General features: G+C 33.6%; 1 pseudogene; it reads right to left on the bottom strand.

The window, feature by feature from the left end:
• Positions 1-4,470: 4,470 nt before the first annotated feature.
• Positions 4,471-6,683, bottom strand: LOC114416086 (annotated as a pseudogene).
• Between the last annotated feature and the right edge of the window lie 770 nt (positions 6,684-7,453).

The following is a 7,453-nucleotide window of genomic DNA, read 5'->3' as shown; positions in this document are numbered from 1 at the left end:
CATCATATGTGCAACACTTAAAGGAATAAAAAAATGCATCAAAGGAGATATTACAATGAAAAAGGTGCTTTACAAGTGTTTCATTGGGCATATATTCCGCCAAAAGCAACTGATCTTGCTTGTGGTAGGTGAATTTGCCAACCTTTGGTTACAAAGCTGACCAACTATGCTTGCTTCCTCCTGCAGTTATGAAAAAAATTGTTTTCAATGATTGAAAGTGGAAAGAAAAAGTCGAAGGTGTATCAACACAACCCAATGCACACCATTAGCTTCACAGAAACAATGAAACCTAAAAATCTCAAATTATTAGCAGCCCATTGAAAGAAAGTATGTACAGATACAATTTTAAGCTTTAGGCATACTTGCATGTTACAAATACTACAAATTGACCAGACAACATGGGAAGAGTATATAGGATAGTCTATTACCATATCAAAAATTGGATACAACATAAAATTTACCACAGATGGTTCACTGGCAAAAAATTTACCAGCATGTTATCTACCACAGACGGTCTACATCTATACCATGTGTTTGAGTAATACAAAGTACATAAATAATGCATTTGAGCAATGCAAGGTCATGAACACGAGAATTGAGAGTTAAAAGCAAGGTAAGTAACCAATAGAGGCAGGTGAATTTACCAAAAACTGTAGAGCATGTGGCCAAGCATTCTTATTAAACCGCTTAACATCAATCCTCATTTGATTCTCCAGCTTTCCTTTATAAACTACAGTTGGATCCTTCTATCCATGTTCAGATACAATGTTCTCGACAACAAAACCAGATGTAGCATTCTTGAGTTGCTCAAGTGTATATTCACGGAATGTAGGCCAGTTACTGACCTCATTACTATCCTCAATTTCTGGAACATAAGGTAACATAAACATATATCATATTTCCTTATAATTACCTGGAACTATACAATAGTTTTGAATATGACTTTACCCACTAGCATCTGGAGTTTCAATAATAGATGCCTTAAGTTGTGAATCGACACAGCATGGATGAGTTTTGAGCACTGAATACCCATTTTAGTAGGATGAAATCAAACGTCAAGTAATGAAGACCTCTTCCACTTTTAGTGATGCGCCTTGACTGAAAATATTTGAAAATGACAACTAGTCCAATCAGATCCACCAGAACTTCATCAACCCTATGCACCGTCACAAGACACCTTCAAAAGATAATGTATCTGCAATGGAGCCAAAATTGTATGTGAATCACTTCATAAGCTTTGCTCAAGTGAAGGTAAAAGAGTAAAGCAACAAAAGTCATTTTGATCTTAGCACAAATTATGTGTCAACTAATAAATAATTATTACAAACAACCAACCAATCGAATTTTCATAAATCTGTAGATACTGTACTTGATTTCCAGATTGCAAGAAACAAGAAACCTTTGGAAGGAATAAGTAGCTGAGAAAAATAACAATCAATAAAAACAAAACAAACCTAGTCTTTATTTGAACAAAAGAAAATGACACTTGTTTCCCTTGATTCTGTAAGGTACCTTATCACAATATAGTTTCCAGTACATGCCATACCTCTATGCAATGAAAATTTTCAACTTCCATGTTGCAATGGTGCTGACCCACAAATAGAATATTCCAATTCCCAAACCTTCTGTAATGTAAACTTCACTCGATTCCATGGATCGTGATAAATAAAAAGAGCCATTCTTTTAATTTTTTATAATTGTGGCAATATCCTTTATTGTAAATTTCTGTTTCTTTTAGCAGCACTACCACTTGAAGTTGAGACGTGCTCAAAATTCTATTGTTTTATATTGTGATTTGCATACTTCAAAAACAATTTAATTCTACTGGGCTACTGGTATGTTGTTTATTTAATAATCTATATGTATACTAATGATAAAGGAAATATCCCTTATTTGGTGTCCACATTTCATTGGAATGTTTTACCCTTAAACTACTTCTTAAACTTTCAAATTTTTCTTCTAACCTATAGTAACTTCCCACTTCTATATCATTAGTTTTTTTGTCACTTTTTTTTATTAACTGTATTTAACTTTTGTTTTTTGTTTTTTCATCTATTATTTAAAAAATTTAGAGGCACCAAGTGTCTCTCTTCTCCTAGTGTTAATAAAAATGATGCCTATGTATCCAACCAAAAAGTTATAAGACAAAGCAAACCTTTTATAAACATAGACAAGGCTTAAGAGGGTATGCAGAAAAGAAAAATGCACAAAAGGTAACATCAACAGATAGAATCATGGAACTGAATGCTTACTTGGATTTGCATCAATCATCATCTTGTTTTGCTCGATCAAAGAGAATGATGGTAAGAAATATCACATAGAAGTAAGGCAAAAACTGCAAGTGAAAAAAAATCCAGCTTAACATTCTTCTGCAAACTTCAACTTGTACAAAGAGAAAGGGACCCTTACATGATTGAAGAGAGCTGGGACTGTCCAGAAGAAAGCTTCAGGGACATAATGAGATGGACGAGATAATCCCCACCTGCAGGCACCACAGTAAAAGTGAAATGATTATTTTATAATGCAAAAGTGTATTCTAAGCAAACAACATTACGTCAAATATAAAAAACCAAGAGTTACAAAAATTAAAAGCCCCCTATGGTTAACAAATAACATTCATATCTAAATGTAAACTATCAATATCAACTTTTTATAGAATTATGATCTATTTTAAATCAAATGTCCAGAATCAGGCCCAATAAGTGGTGAGCTAAACTCCTCAACCGGGGAGAGGAGGTAGGTATGGTCTCAACTTTTCAGTAATCATATAAAAATTTAAGTGAAAGCTTATCATCTAGAGGTTAAAAGAAGGCTTCTTTTAGTTTCCCCAGAAGTAGTAGTATATGTGGCCTCTATATGCAATAGTATTTTCAGTATGTCTAGCTTATGTAGGTCTACTGGCAAATATTTGTGTAAGCATTCGAATTTGACACACATTGAACAAAAAATATGGTCCAAATGAAATATACACAGCAAATACTACGTATTTACACCTTTGATGGAGCTTTTCCCTAGACTGTGCCTTTTCCATTTGTCCTATGAAATAAGCAATTCCAAATGACATGCAATCTTGTTTTTTGTCATAAACATTCTTTTCCACTTGCTTGTGCTGAAAATAAGCACTCCCTACAATTACCTTTGTTGTTTCCTCCTCCCTAGTTTTTCCTTTAGCTGTGTCTTTGACATTTGTGTGCCCATGCAACCACAAACACAGTTTATGAATTGGGTGCCTGGGCTGTTGTAGTACTGTATGTTCAAGGATTTTCTTCTCTTCACCCACCATAGACAAATCATTCAAACAATGAAATGAATAACTAACACATGTAAAGGCATAAGGGATTACATTTTCCCATCCAAAGCAAACCATCAGATTTATATCTTACCATGACATGGAGACTTTGTAAATTTAGAAATGCTTGTGGCACAACTATATCCAATCTAAAGAAAGAAAGGGAGAATATGTTAAAAATATATCTAATTCTCACTACCAACAATAAGTATAGTTTTCATTGTTATAGTTCTATATTAAGGCAACTTACATGGCTATTAAGAGGAGGGACACTGCCCCAATTATCAGAGTCAATAACCGATGCAGTAGAGTTCTTTGTTTCATTAATAGCAGTAGGTGACACCCAAGGAGCTCTGAATTTCATTTTTGCTTCAAGAGAAGCGAAACCTTTCATGGCTAAGGAAAAGTTACTCTAAAGAAGAATAGAAAAAAATCCACTAGCTACAAGTGGTATGTTGTAAAGAAACATTGAGCTTAAATGCCACCAAAATTCATTGCCTCAACTTGACTGTTTTAAATGTTATATAGAAAATTGGTAAGTAAAGCATCAATAGCATCAGGCAGTATCCCAGTGAACCATAGAATGTTGCCTTGCATTCCTCCCCTTTAAACATGCTAAACATATCAAAATCAATTCAAGAAGAATGCTTTGTAGGATACAAAAGTACCTAGTTAAGAGATTTTTCTGCACAGGCAAATCAATCTTTTTCTTTGCACTTTCAGAATGCGTTTTGAATTGACTAGTTTCCACAATTGCTCATCTGGTTGCAAGATTCTCTCTCTGCCATTTAAAAGAAATGGACTTTTAACCAACAGTACCCTTTAAACAAGGGTTTAATTGAAGGAGAATACATCCATGTATACTTCTTAAATGCTTTTAACATTTATTAAAAAGAAAGAGGTGACAATCTATTCATATTTGCTCAAAACATGTGTGAAGGTGATTCTAACTCCCAAGAAAACCTTGTACCATGCACATTTATGCAAACCAATGGCAGCGGTTATAGAGCAGTAAGAACATTCTTTTCAGTTGTTGTCAATCATATTCCTATCATTTTCAAAATTGTTTTTTTTCACAATCGTGCAAATTGTCCTTAATCCAAAAATGAACAAATGAAATAAGTCAAGTTATTTTGACCAACACATGCAAGAAAAATAGAGATATTTCAGTTACTATAAATTTATTCTTTCACTTTAACAAACACACATTTCTTGAATGACTCTTCATAAAAGGGAGGCACAAAAACTCCACTATATCTCAGGTGCTTAAGAACTTGATACATTTCCATTTGTATCAGAAATACAAAAATTTCATATAGAAAGATTTACATACAAGATTTAAAAGATATAGATAGTTAAAAAAAAGCACTTTAAAGCATTTTTGTTATGTGTATAGATGTAGACCTAGCTGCTTTAGTGAGTTTAAACAAGGAAAATGAACAATGATAGTTAAATAAACATGCTTGTTAGTTTTTATGGTACTGAACAATCATGTTTGTTAAGTGTATCAACTGCACTTACCTTGTCATAACTTCTAATTCTTTTAATGCTTGCATGGGCCCTTTTGAGACCCATACCTGGCAAGGATTGCAGATAATCACAACCACTCAAAATACACATTTGAAGAAGCATTTGTCTGTTGAACCCTTCAAAACTAAGCTCCTTATTCATTTGTAGCATGGAATACTGAAACTGAACACCTTGACCAAACTTGTCCATTCTAAAGATAATCTAAATTTTCAACGAAGAACCAGGCTAGCCAAAAACCAGTGAGTACATCAAAGTAGGAATAAATATACATTAGTATAGAAAGATAACAAAAAATCTATAGCTTAAGGCACTTGGTAAACTTACTCTTGGGCAACCAAATGGTATAAGATCAGAGTCTTCTATTATAATTGCATCAACTTGTTCACTAATTGCCAAGAATGTCATTTGGGCATCTGCCTCGTAAGGAGCAACAATATACTGCAGGTTCTCCTACTTCAATACCTTCCAAGAAAAAACAAGGTTAAGTATTTAGTTGGGGATGTAATGTAATTATTGTATCGAATATATTCAAATGAAATACATATGAGATACACACATACACACACAGACAACAACCAGACCAACTCTGATATATTGAACTCCTTTTTACCTGAATTAGTTCACATGCAATTTGAGGTGAAATATCAACTACTTTCTAGTAGCACTCATAAGCAGCAGCTGAATTTCCATCCAACTCATGTTCATTTTACCTCAATTTCAAAAACAGAAAAGCAATGAAACAATGACAAACAACAAAGACAAACAAGTGTGGTATTTAGAACATAAGCAGAAAAATTGAGCAAGTCAAGATCAGTTTTGAAGCATTACTGCTATTTTCAACAAATTGTGCTTGTGAATAAGAACCTCATGTAGACATGAAGACATACATGGAGATAGAGCTGAAGAAAGTTATTGTTCAAAATTGTCAGCTTATGTCATTTGGAGAATTGCCCTACATGCAGACACACTGTACACTGAGGAAGTGAAATCCCACAAAAGGAGAAACTAATGCAAATGCAGACAGCTGCTACAAGCACAACATCAAATCCTTCTTTGAATTTTGAAATTAGATAACTCACACAAAGAATCAAATTAAAAGAAAAACAAAAACTGTTATGACTAGCACATTAAGCTTCTTATTCTAGTCAATGTAAGACTCATAACATAGCCACCTCATTTAAGAACTGATGTTTACAGAGGCTACACACTATCAACAAAAACCCTGCCTGATAATAGACCTTTTTCCTCACCTATCGATATTTGGTACGTTACACCTTAAAGTCCACGAATGCAGCAATTACAAATGACAGTCTCAATCCATGAATCTAATGTGAGGTTAAACAAATGTCAATTATTGACCAAAGTTATTTATAATGTTCACAATAAAGTGTGTCATCAACGAAAAAAATTTCATCCTATATAATCTAAATCATATTTAACATCCCATTTTTTCAATAGCTAAAAAGTATGCTACCCATTTCTTGCAAAGTGTAGTGATGGCCACCACGTCTAATGCTATTTCATTAGAAAACCACTACAAAATTAACAACCCATGACATTATTAGTAACGTACGCAAACATAATTGAACAAATATTAACCAAACTAACAATTGAAATTTATGTTAGTAAATATACCGTGTTCCATTCATCCTTCAAACCGCCAATAACTATGCACCACATCCAATGCATGACATAATATCCACACTCATAGCCTCCGATTTGAACATGACTCTAAATTTTACAATGAAAATATATTTAACATTCAACCCATAGAAAGTTACAAATGTCTTCATTGCAAACACCTATTGATTAAATAATTACTAACCTTTGGTTCAATCCACTGAGGTGCAACTTGATCAGACATACCTTCGAAAGTACTGGTTACAAAAATTACAAAAAAACATATATATCATGACAAACCTTGTCATAGTCTGAACAACAATTACACAGTAAATCAATTATAAATTTGAGGAGAACCTGTTAATTGGAGCTTTTATGTTAATATCAAGCTTCTTCCACAAAGAAGAAAACCAAACAACAATGTTTTCCCTTGGACATAGAACAACTAGTTGCCAATGTGCCCCAAAGTCGACAATTATAATTAGCTACTTCATAAACCAAATATTTTTAGAAGGCATTTACAAAACTTGAACTTACTGATTCAAGTAAGCTCCTAAGTACAGTTGTCGTTGCGACTCCTTGACCCATGTTTCAATGTAATGTTGACATTGTTGACGTCTATGTTGGACAAGTGGCCTCAATAACTTAAGAAGGGGTGAATTAAGTTTCAAAATTTCCCATTAACAAACTTTTAACCCCCTTCTAAATGATAGGCTCAAAATGCCGAAGAAGAAGCATCAATCAATTTAATAATGTTCTTTAAACATGCAAGACAAAATTGATTGCAATAACATAAATGAGATAAGGGAAGAAAGAAATGCAAACTCGATTTATTCTGGTTCGGCCACTTCCTGTGCCTACGTCCAGTCCTCAAGCAACCCACTTGATATTTTCCACTATCTTTGTAAAAATCCTTTTTACAACTTCTGAATACCCAAGGAATCCCTTTCCCTTGTGTTCAGGAAACTCACAATTCAAGAGATAACCAATCTCTTGATTACAATTGACCTTCTG

This window comes from Glycine soja, chromosome 6, assembly GCF_004193775.1.
Source record: "Glycine soja cultivar W05 chromosome 6, ASM419377v2, whole genome shotgun sequence".
In the NCBI taxonomy this organism is placed as follows: Eukaryota; Viridiplantae; Streptophyta; class Magnoliopsida; order Fabales; family Fabaceae; genus Glycine; species Glycine soja.
The sequence above is the reverse complement of the archived record's forward strand: the minus strand, read 5'-3'. Positions and strand labels throughout refer to the sequence as shown.